The 11,275-nt window shown below is 32.3% G+C and overlaps 1 protein-coding gene and 1 long non-coding RNA gene across 2 annotated transcripts in view; both read left to right on the forward strand.

Annotated features, from left to right (window-relative positions):
* LOC106721339 overlaps positions 1 to 11,275 on the forward strand; it is a 51,024-nt gene that overhangs the window by 18,383 nt on the left and 21,366 nt on the right. The gene's annotated exons all lie outside the window — the stretch shown is intronic.
* On the forward strand, positions 9,763 to 10,791 carry LOC123721061. Its single transcript, XR_006756137.1, has 3 exons — positions 9,763 to 10,223; positions 10,435 to 10,521; positions 10,768 to 10,791. It is a non-coding gene; the product is annotated as an uncharacterized LOC123721061 (long non-coding RNA).

Below are 11,275 nucleotides of genomic sequence, written 5' to 3' on the forward strand. Positions count from 1 at the left end.
GTATTATTTTGATGTTGGCCGAAAAGAAAGAGTTTAAATATTTTATTCTTTTTTATTGCATTCCGTTTTTTGCGATAAGAAATTTTATGGTGGGAGGCTTTGCTGAGGATCTGATATGTCCTTTAATGCTTAATTCTTATTTTTTATTAAAAATTCCTTGCACTTGTAAGGTTTGCATTAACTTTGCCTTTGGGTGTAAAAAAAAAATTAAGTTTACCAAACTCTCCTTGCAATATGCAAGTTCTAAAGAACAATAATTGTAATTTTTTTTTAGTATTTCATAATAAATAATTGATGCAATGTAAATTGAACTGGTCGATTTATTACAGAAATACTTGTACTAATTTAGGCGTATTAATTAATTATTATTAATTTGCAACATTATTTTCTTAATCATTAGAAAATTACGATATATAGTTAACACATTTTTTTAACATCCATTAAGGTTACAAAATAACTGTTTTTTTACATTCCCTCAATCGATTTTAATTGAATATTTTACATATTAAAACGTTACTACGAAACGTGAATTCCAAATAACATGTACATGACGCTATCTTTTTTTTTCCAAGAGAATAAGAGTGATGGAAATATCGTCCAAAACACAATAAATTAGCTTTGAGTGTTTATATTATTATGGTCATATTACAAGTTAAGTTATATTTAAATTTATGTAAAATAAAAACATAACATAGCAACCCCAATACTATGCATTTGCAGCCGAATTGGATGTAAAAATAATCTCAAAAGAAGTAATGGCGCCAACTCCCGCCATATTTCTTCGTCAGGAACGAATCGAGCACTCGGTCAATTCTTAACTTAAGCAATGTTTTCAATTGAGAAACAATGCTTTGGACCGTTTTAGAATCTATATTCAGCTTATTTTTAACGCTTCAAGGAAAATAATCTTAAACGTCTATTTTTGTAGATGTTTTAACATAACTTTTTTGGTAATAATTATATACTAATCTAGATTTGATAATGTAGAAATTAAAAATACAAAACCGAGTAATGAAAATTAGGAGTATATTTCTCTGAATATTTCTAGTTTTATTTCTGACTTATATGAGTAAAATAATTTACGAAATTACTTCTATGGTGAAGTCTCTTTCCTCTAGAATGAGTTGTTCGTTACATTTGCGTGTAATGACTGGTATACCAAAACTCATTCGAGGAACAGCTGTTTGCGAGTATGACGATTGCTGTGGTTAAAGACCACACACGTTAAATCGCTTTAAGGTTATGACAAGTCTGCCGCAACCTGCCTTCGTTTCGTAATAGTTTTTACCACAGTTTTATTGTGTGATATTTGTATTATATTTTGAGGTACAATACTGCGGGCAATTGGTGTCACCTAAATAATTAAATTTCCGCTATCGTCATTTATTTATTATCATCAGCTCCGATAATGATTATCTTTGTATCACTCTTAAGAGTGGGAGTATGACTTGAGGAAATTTTTAAGTAAACTCTTTGTTTTTCCTTTTAAAAATCAACCTAGTTCTTTGCTAACAACTTGTATCTTGTGGACGGTTCCTCATTCTAAACGCATCTCGCACGCACATTCAATTGATGTTTCAATTTTTCAAATATTATCTTCTGTATTAAGGCATTTTAAAGACACTTAAAAAAATCCTTTTGTGATAACAGTTTTTGTTATATTAACTCTATATCATTTATGGCGAATGCCACACCTTGAATATGGGAGTGAGACATTATTCTAGAAACATCGTGGATGCAAACGTTATCGAAGAACTAAAGGCCGATATTGACACGCAACTGCTCCGCGATAACAACTCAATGAGTCGATCCAGCAATAGATAAGAAATCATTGATAATGTATTAAAACAAAAATATATTACAATAGAAATTAGATGGGAATTCCAAATGAAAACTATCACAAGGCAGATGCTGGTGTCTATAACATGTACTAAGAAATTACTCCTACCACAAATTAAACTTAATAATCTACATTAAAACGAACAAGAAAACGCTACTAAAGAATCTCTTGCTGTTTTAAAAGGTTTTTCTTTATCATTTCCATTTTCCCTTCCTTTTGATGAAACCAATGGATTGCAATTATCATAGCACCAATTACTACATATTTCCAATTAATTTTTCACCTAATAATTTAATTAACAACAAAATCAGTATGAGTTATGATAAATACAACGATGCGTGATATTGTAGTGCCAACAATAAAGTTCGCGAGCTGCGACCTGGCCTAGTTATTTACCAGTTGGCACTCGAACGTCTTGTGAATACACGATAAGGGACAAAGGGATATTATTCTAATTGCCTTATTGTTTTATTACATGAACCATTTCAATTACTTTTGTTATTTTATTACTCATTGATGAAGTATAGACGTGTGTACATCAGCTCACATAGACATGAACCGTAGAGTTGCGGCTTAATAACTAATTTGGCAGCTCACAGCTCAACGTGATGTACAATAACTATGCGCACCGACGAGCTGCAAGCCAGCCGGTGAGTCGATAGACAGACCAGTGATAACACTATGCGAATTGAGCTGATCTACGAACTGGTTCGCTGATCTGCTTCACACATGCGAACTGTGATGTGCAGATCATTAATTTTAGTTGAGTTCTTAAACGTATAATAAAACTAAAGTATAATGGTATCATCGTAGTGTGCTGAACCCACGTGATATAATAAAACGTCGTGTTTTGACAGTTATACAAATCACCACTGAGTCTTTGTGTTTATTTCACTTCATCTAGATTTTTATTAAGTCATCTAGCGCCCTTTTCTAACAAAACATAACGATTGTCCTGTAAAGGTGACATGATCCCTGTTCTTAGTAAATGAAATATCATTTGTTATTAAAAATATATATGTTAAATTCTTTGGCGTAAAGAGATCACAATTTGGATCCGCTTATCTCGGATTAACTATTCCAAAAAGTTTTAATTATACGTTATATGAATGTTAACTAACTTTTTTATCCTTTTGTTTTCTAAAGCGTCATTTGTTGTCATGCAATCAACTCCTCTAAGTTTTTACACTGCACATGTTCCCAGCTGGGGCCGTTAACCGATGTTGATTTTTTAACACGATTAACTTCCGGAAGTTTATTTTGAGAATGCAACACCATAACTGGTATAATTCAATTATGTTCTCGTCGATTTTAAATCATTTCAGTTGACATTGAATGTTCTACTTCAAAGGAAGGACTATTTTTATTCATGACTGTATTGGACTGAGTTATCGACTTACTAACACTCCTATCGCAGGAATAGGTTATGAGATCTCATAGCTTAGGGACGTTCAAACAAACATGAACTTATAAGTTTGGAGAATTTAAGTAAAAGACATCATCATGATCAGCCCAGTATACGTCCCCACTGAGGCGTGACTACCCTAATTCAGGGGTGATAAGACATTACCATAGTCTCATAAAAGATATGAATGTCCCTAGTTTTTTCATCTAAAAACATGCTGATCTAATACCATTTTAAAGTTTCGAATCATTTCCCTTAATATTTTTTATCAATGGCAATAAAATATTTTTACAATTGAGAGGGATACGTGTTGGTGATAAAGATACAATAGTCATTATGGTAAACGTGTAGTGTCACATTTGTGTTAGAATAGCGTAAGTTGGGATGTTATTTTAAGATTTGTAACACTCTGTAACTCTCGCTCGTGGTTGTCTCTTGGAATATGATTCATATTCCGTGACTAATGGTATATCACCTTAACCTTTAACATATCACGTGTTACAATTTTTGTATCAAAACTGTATACCAATTGGTCGAACTAACGAGAGCTAATAGAAGTCGATTGATATTCCAATACTGTCTAGACCTTTCTTAACTCAATAAATATATTAAGTATATTTTATATTGGTTTAGAAGACCTTTAAATTTGTAAGCTTCGGAGACAATAAGATTAGACTTCAATGTGTTAGAATATTTTTAGTTTTCAAATCTGATGATATTGTAGTGATACACTATTTTTATACATCTTGATATTATTTAAAGACTGTATTAATGTGAAACTGCTCGACCTTCGTACTATTGCTATTTTAGTATAAAGATCTTATCAAAGTCCTATAACTCGTATATATTTTCAAGGGAAGAATTTTTCTTAAAATCTATATCTATATATATAAAAGAAAGTTGTGTTAGTTACACCATTTATAACTCAAGAACGGCTGAATCGATTTGACTGAAAATTGGTGGGCAGGTAGCTTAGAACCAGGAATAGGACATAGGATAATTTTTACCCCGTTCTTTTTTTTTTTTTTTTATTCCGCGCGGACGGAATCTCGGGTAAAGGCTAGTTAGATATATATTGTACTTTACCCTACTGACAAGTGAGTAATGTTCGTTGTAGTTACACATGTATTATGTACTATCTTTTGCACGCGATTTCGTCCGCGCGGAAAATAAAATATTACTAGCTTTCCAGATTACGTTGTACATCTATGGCAAATATTCAACGAGATCCGTTAAGCCGTTTTGGAGATAACTTCTAACAAACCTCCATTTATTCATTTAAACTTTCGCATTTATAATATTATTAAGATGCCGTTTTATTGTGTCATATTGAAGCCTTAACGCTCCAATCGATTTGTATTTCTGTTTTTATTTAAATTAATTCTTTTAAGGTGTCAAATTTAGAAACAAAAAAAAAATACACACAGTTATCGATGCGTGATTGAACAGGTGTACCCAAAATCATGTAGTTCAAGGTTTTATGTGCAATCCTTTCACCTGGACGTATTCACACCGAATTAATATCCAATTTGTCTGATAATTTACATCAAAGCTGCCCTGTATAAGAAACAGATGCTTTAAAAACTGTCTCTTGTCCTGATGAATGAGACGACCTAATGGCACAGTTTACTGACATTATACTCAGTATTCGGGAACTGAAAGGCTGAGATTTGGGCTTTATTCCAAGTTGGAAGATGTGACCTAAATAGTTTTATTAAAAAAAGAGTGAACACTTTTGTTGTTGTGCCTTTTAGTGTTTAACTACGATGATTACAGCTAATAGCTTTGTACCAACATATACAGAGAATATTTTGATGTTTATTCTATTTTCTAAAAGGGTCTTTTATGTAATTTTGCAAATATTAAACACTTCATTAAAAGAGATTTTCTAGATATTGTAATGCTCGATGTATGTTTAGACAGAGTTAAATAATTTGTATATGTATAGTAAATAAATAAATAAAAAATAAGGGATAAGAAAACTTTTTTTAAAGGCACAGTAATTAGAAATATTGTATCAAGTAAGTAGGTTTTCAATAGCGAGCTGTCGATGATGTGATTCATAATGTGGCAACATCGCGCCTGTCAAGTTGACATGCCTTGCTTCATTATGACCATTGTCAGAACTTTGACAACACAATGCAACAAAGATGCTAAAGTTAGGGTTCTGTATTTACAGGTTTGTTATGTAGAAAAAAATACTTTTCGACATAATTTTTGAAACCATAACGTTAAAATAAATTATATTAAAAAAAAATAAGTTTAGGAAACTAAAAGTAAATGAGTTTATTTTTTTAAATGATTTTGCTAACTTTATAATCCTTAAAAATTACTGTTATTTATTATTTACGTATAGTTTTATAAAAATATTATTCTAAAAATTACATAATAAATTATATACTTTATTTGTCATGAACAAGGAACACGTTGAGTATAAAATTAAACGACCAATATTTTATACAAAAAAATATATATAACTTCCGCTCGTTATTTATAATATAAAAAAATATTGAATTCAATTATTGGCCGTCGCATAAACCAGTTTTCATCAGTTCGTAGCTTTAAGTGTTTGTACTTTGAGTGTTTCCGAACGCTATAGACGTACGGCAGAAAGAGCAATAGTCATTAAAAATAAAGTGCTGGCAGCTTTAGAAAGCGAATGCTTATGTTTTTTTTTATTTCAAAATTGGAACAAATTGTTGCGTGAAATGATATTAAATTATGATTCAAGAGAAAATATTGATCTTTACTTATTTTTAATCCTTTTAGAAGAATTCTTCGAATTAAGCGTTATATTGAAAACCTTTGAATGTACGAGTAGTAACGCGAATGATTTCGTTCAACTTACAATTTGCTTTACAATTTGTTACTAAATGACTACCGAATGACAAAACAACTCATTAAATTGTCTCTAAATTGTTTCCGCTACAAGATAAACCTGTTAAGACTCAAATCATTACTATTAAAAAGTTAGATTTCTATTCAAACATTGTATAAGTTTTATAAAATTACATCCTATCGATTTTCAATCACTACCTCGTATGAGTACTGCGGTCCACATATGGCGAAATGGAGAACATTTCTTACGAGCGTATTAATTTCTGATTGCACCGTATTTGTACCTACTTGGTAGGAATTCTTTGGCTTATTATAGAATGGAAATAGATAATGTCGATGTTTTCTTTACGTCAGGGAATATCTCGTGATTTTTTACGGACATTTAATTGACGTTTTATTTAATAAGGTATAACAAATGAGTCAGTGGAAACATAGAACAAGATATTTGTACTTTAAGTTTAGTAATGAGTTCCCGTAAGTTTATAAAAACTTGCCATTACTTTGATTGTTATAAAATTTTCGCGAGACATCATTATAAACTAATTATTAACGGCTAGTACTTACGTAATTATCCAGTGACGGCACAGGCTACAGTTTCAGATCCGTCGGTCATCGTCCATTGAGGAAGGACCTCCGACGGGTGTCAAATTAGTTTGTACCGTCACCGAATAATTGTACGGTGATAGCGGTTCTAAATTAGTAGTTTTTTTTACTTCACTTGATCTTCTATAAAGAATATGATGAAAGAAACTCTGAAAAGAAAAATTGTTTTCAATGACAATATAAAAAACTTATCTGTAAGTAAGATTTACGTAATTTATTCTTTTTTCAATGGAATCAAAGGATTTTCTAAATTGAAACAAGGTCTGCGCATTACTCCCGCCGTTCCGCAGGCTTTACCTAATTGAGCCGGGCATTATCGTCGACCTGATGAAATATTTATTGGGCTTCGGATGGACGATTTGTGGCGGGAAACGGAAAGGGATGCGGGTACATAAATTCGCAATTTCACAAGCCTCTATTAAAAATAGAAAATTTTTACATAAAATCACACGTAATTTGATAACCTTTACAAAGCTAGTTTACTGTTTTAAACGAGTTTAAGACATTAAATGTATACCCTGAAGATGGACCACAAACTAGGAAGAAATTGGTCGATACCAAAATTGATAACAGTTTTTGAACGAACAAGGTTTAGGATTAGTGTTTATGGAAATTAATTCCATTGAGTTTATTAGCTTGAATTTAAAATTGGAGAACTTTACTATTAGCACAGAATTTCTTTTACAGCTAGACAGTTGGAGCGTATAATAGCAACCAGACAGACAACAGACTGTAATGAAAATTTACTAGTGGCTTAATCATGATTAAAACATTAGCTTTTCGTATAAACTCTTGTCATTCATTCAATTATATTAGTATTCCTACAACGGACGCAATGTCTAGATCACAGATTACGTCGACTACTGTCTTTCGCTCTGGCATAAGTAAAAACATTTCGTCTTCAAAGTAACAGGCAATTGTATTGTAATTATAAAAGCTATTTGCTACGTCATCAAACATAATTTTTTTCTTTGTTATAACTGCGTTTGTAGTTCTGCTTACTTCCGAACTCCGTATATAGACCGTATTCCTTATATCTTCGATAGACGTGCTTAGAATATTTAAAAAGTTAATCTATATTAGGTCTGTGATTATGGCTTGAAAGGATATGCCCTTTTAATCCAACGTATCTGTTACATTACGTGCTTCGTTTATAATCTCAGTTAGATTAGAAAATATAAAGTGTTCTTTTGATTCAAAGATTTTTTGCTTGAAAAATCTCTTGTTAATTTAAATTTTTGTCGTATGTCTAAACGCATTTTTAACTATCTTAGGAGCCTATGAATAAGATCTATTGCTATACGGTTACCTAATGTGATGTATTTTAGTGATGCATCATGCACAAATATTGAAAGATCGAGCGGGAATTCCCTTGAAAATTTTGTTTTCCTCATATATGATGAAAAAAAAAGCAAATTTTAAGAAACTGCTTATTCACCTTCTTATATTACTCTAGTTATTTGTTCTTGTATACTTCGTTGATGTACTCCGAAATCAAGTAATCATTTTGATCATCATTTTCCTAACAGTTTTGGATATAAATATGTAGATGGCGTTATTAGCTCTGCCCGCGTATATATTTATAGTAAGTTTTGATGTTAATTCGAGTACTGTTTGCTAATATTGTCAATGCAAGTGGTCGTGCTGCAAGCGATGCTGACTCACGACGGTGGGCGCCTCTATATTTAGATATCGTTGAGGATTTCATGTTAAACTGAGCATGGTTATTACGCATATCGACGAAGTAAACATTAGTGACAAAGTCTTTATAGGAAACAGCTTGCAGATATAATAAGTATAAATTAAATAAAATTAAGTAAAAAGTTATAAATTCGTTTTTTTTAGATGCGGCCTTAAAATATGACGGTAACAAAAGCCCTTAGTTTGCTCTGTTATCTTTGTGTGTTGTTTATTGCATTTTATAAATATTTTGTAAGAAATTTGATTTATATGGTATCTTTTAGTAGGGTTGTTACATATGCAAAAAACTTCTTTGAGACCAACGTCCTGCACATTTGGTACCGTGAGACTTATACGACGTCTATTGTAATCTCAGAGGTCAAGTCGACGATGTTTTATTGCTCATAATATACGACGACCGGTTCCTAATGGCCGCTAGGGTACCTAGTTATTGAGCTCAGTACTCAATTCCGTTCCTAGGTTCCTAAATGATTTATGTAATATTTTTAGAAGACAAACAAGCGAACACTAACGACAACAAAACACTAAACATCTTGTAATTGTAAGCAAATGTAATTTTCAATAAAGATATGTTTACTAAACTTAACCCAAGACACGACGACAGAAGATTGGCATAGTTTTACCTGTATTTACCTACAATCATACGTATTAATTTATTTTATAATGTTTGTTTGTACATGCATATAACAAACATATGTGGTTCATCATTGTTTACAAGAAAAAAAACTACTTTTATTATATGTTATTTAAATTTTAATTCTTCATATGGACAATGAAGAATTACCTTCATTTGTTAATTAATTCCATTTGCACTACGATGCTTTATCACTCAAATAAGTACAAAAAACTTGGTCGATGATTCCTTCCGTTACGGAAATTTTCTTGGCGTGTTTATTGGTTAGGTTCTCGTAAAGCCGCATTCACATTTGCCTGACGTGTCGTGTCGTGATGCTTTCTGTCGTGATGGCTACTGTTCACATCTATGTGACGCGTTATGACGCATTTTTAATCAGTTCCGTTATAGCTCTCGGAGAGTTTACACATTCGCAATGTTTTTTCATGAATCATCCGATTCGGATTCAGATTATGAAGAAGATATGCAGTTATTGGCACTGGCAACACTTCTAATAAAACAAAAAAAAGAGAAGAAGATATTGGATACATCCAGTAAATACAAAAAGAGAGACTAAAGGCGAGTTTCATTGTCACGTTAAAAAGCTTGAGAGTGAAGCTGAAAAATTTCATCAGTATTTTAGAATGTCTAACTTCTGACGCGTCACAACACAACACGTGCGCGTGCACACTAGTCCGACCCGCTGTGTCGTGTCGCTGCGCCGTCCCCCGCACCTCACCCAACTGACGCGGACCGGCGGGGTTAGGCAGTAAAAAACTAAAAACGAAACGATCGATCGTTTCGTCTAAGCGATAGCGTCTCTCGTTTTTCCGTGTAAGGCTAGGCAGTAACAGACGACAGTCGCTTTCGTGCAGACGAAGGTGAATCGTCAAAAAAAAACAAATTATTGTCTATACTTGACGATCAACATTGTGTCATTTGAATTTGACGTATAAAGGTCAAATATTCTCGCGGTAAAAATACAAAAGTTTAGTGAAGTGTTTGTGTTTCAATTTACGTTTTGTAAAATGAATTCTTAAAACGCAAGCAATGAGCAAATCGCCATAATGGTGGAATTTATGGAAAGGTACGTCAATAACGTATTTAAAATGGTAAACACCCCGCAGGGAAGAGTGAGGCGCTAGGAACTTTGCCAACTATTAAAGATGTTGCTGGGTAAGGCAGGTAGTGATCCTGACAAGTCTATGGAGCAATGGATCAAGGTTGGTTCTAATGTAATAATGATTGTAAACATAAAACAAGACATTCATTCTGAAGCATGTTTGTTATGCTGGCAGACACATCCTTTTTTATTTTACTTATTCTTTGCAAGTGCCCATGCTATTGAATCATGTATTTAATAACAATAGTTTTGTAGTTGCCATTTTCCTAGCTTCGAATATCACGTTTCATCACCCAAACTTTATATTTTAGGACTACCAGTAGAGGAACAGTCAAATGAGGAGCCTCCAGTTGAGGAACCATCTATCCAAATACAAATTTTGGAGCAGATCACTGACAGTAATTTATTACAATCCTGTTATTTCATTTAGAAAACAGATATGCAAATCTATTCTTCAGTTGGTAACTGTATTAATAGAAAAATATTTAATTAGTACCTACCTCAATTTATTTGCCCATGTTTCTGTTTAATCATTTGGGTAAAATAAATTAACTAAAATCAATTGATACAATTTAATGTTTAGTTTTATCTTATTATATACAGTTTAAACATTAATATTTACTAACTTTATCATGATATTTCAGATGATGAACAAAATGATATATATGCTGCCTCCTCTTCAAGAGTATAGCTGCCCCATCATCAGTTCAAAGGAGAGGGAAATGGCATCCAAGACCCTCACTCACTGGCTTATTAATGTAATGCTTATGTTTTGAGATGCAGTCTCAAATGCAAAAACATGTAACATTTACATTGGTTTTGGTTGTAACTTGTGTAATTAATGTTTAAGTGAATATTGAAATAAAAAATAATTGTATATAAATAAAGTTTATTTTTAATTTGTAAAACATTCATCTTCATCATATTTCTTCTTAAAAATACACTTTTAGACATTATTGTGTGGGCTTCTTCAACCAAACTAAAAACTGCCAATAATTAGTCTATTCCTAACAGCCCGTCCCACAATCACATCCAGCCCGTTTTCAACAACAGTTGGTTGTGTAAGAGCAGTGGACAAAAGTACTTCTGCATCATCTGTAGGAGTTCCTCTTGAATCTATGAGCATGTTATGCAGTACCACACATGCAATAA

This window comes from Papilio machaon, chromosome 6, assembly GCF_912999745.1.
Source record: "Papilio machaon chromosome 6, ilPapMach1.1, whole genome shotgun sequence".
Taxonomy (NCBI): domain Eukaryota; kingdom Metazoa; phylum Arthropoda; class Insecta; order Lepidoptera; family Papilionidae; genus Papilio; species Papilio machaon.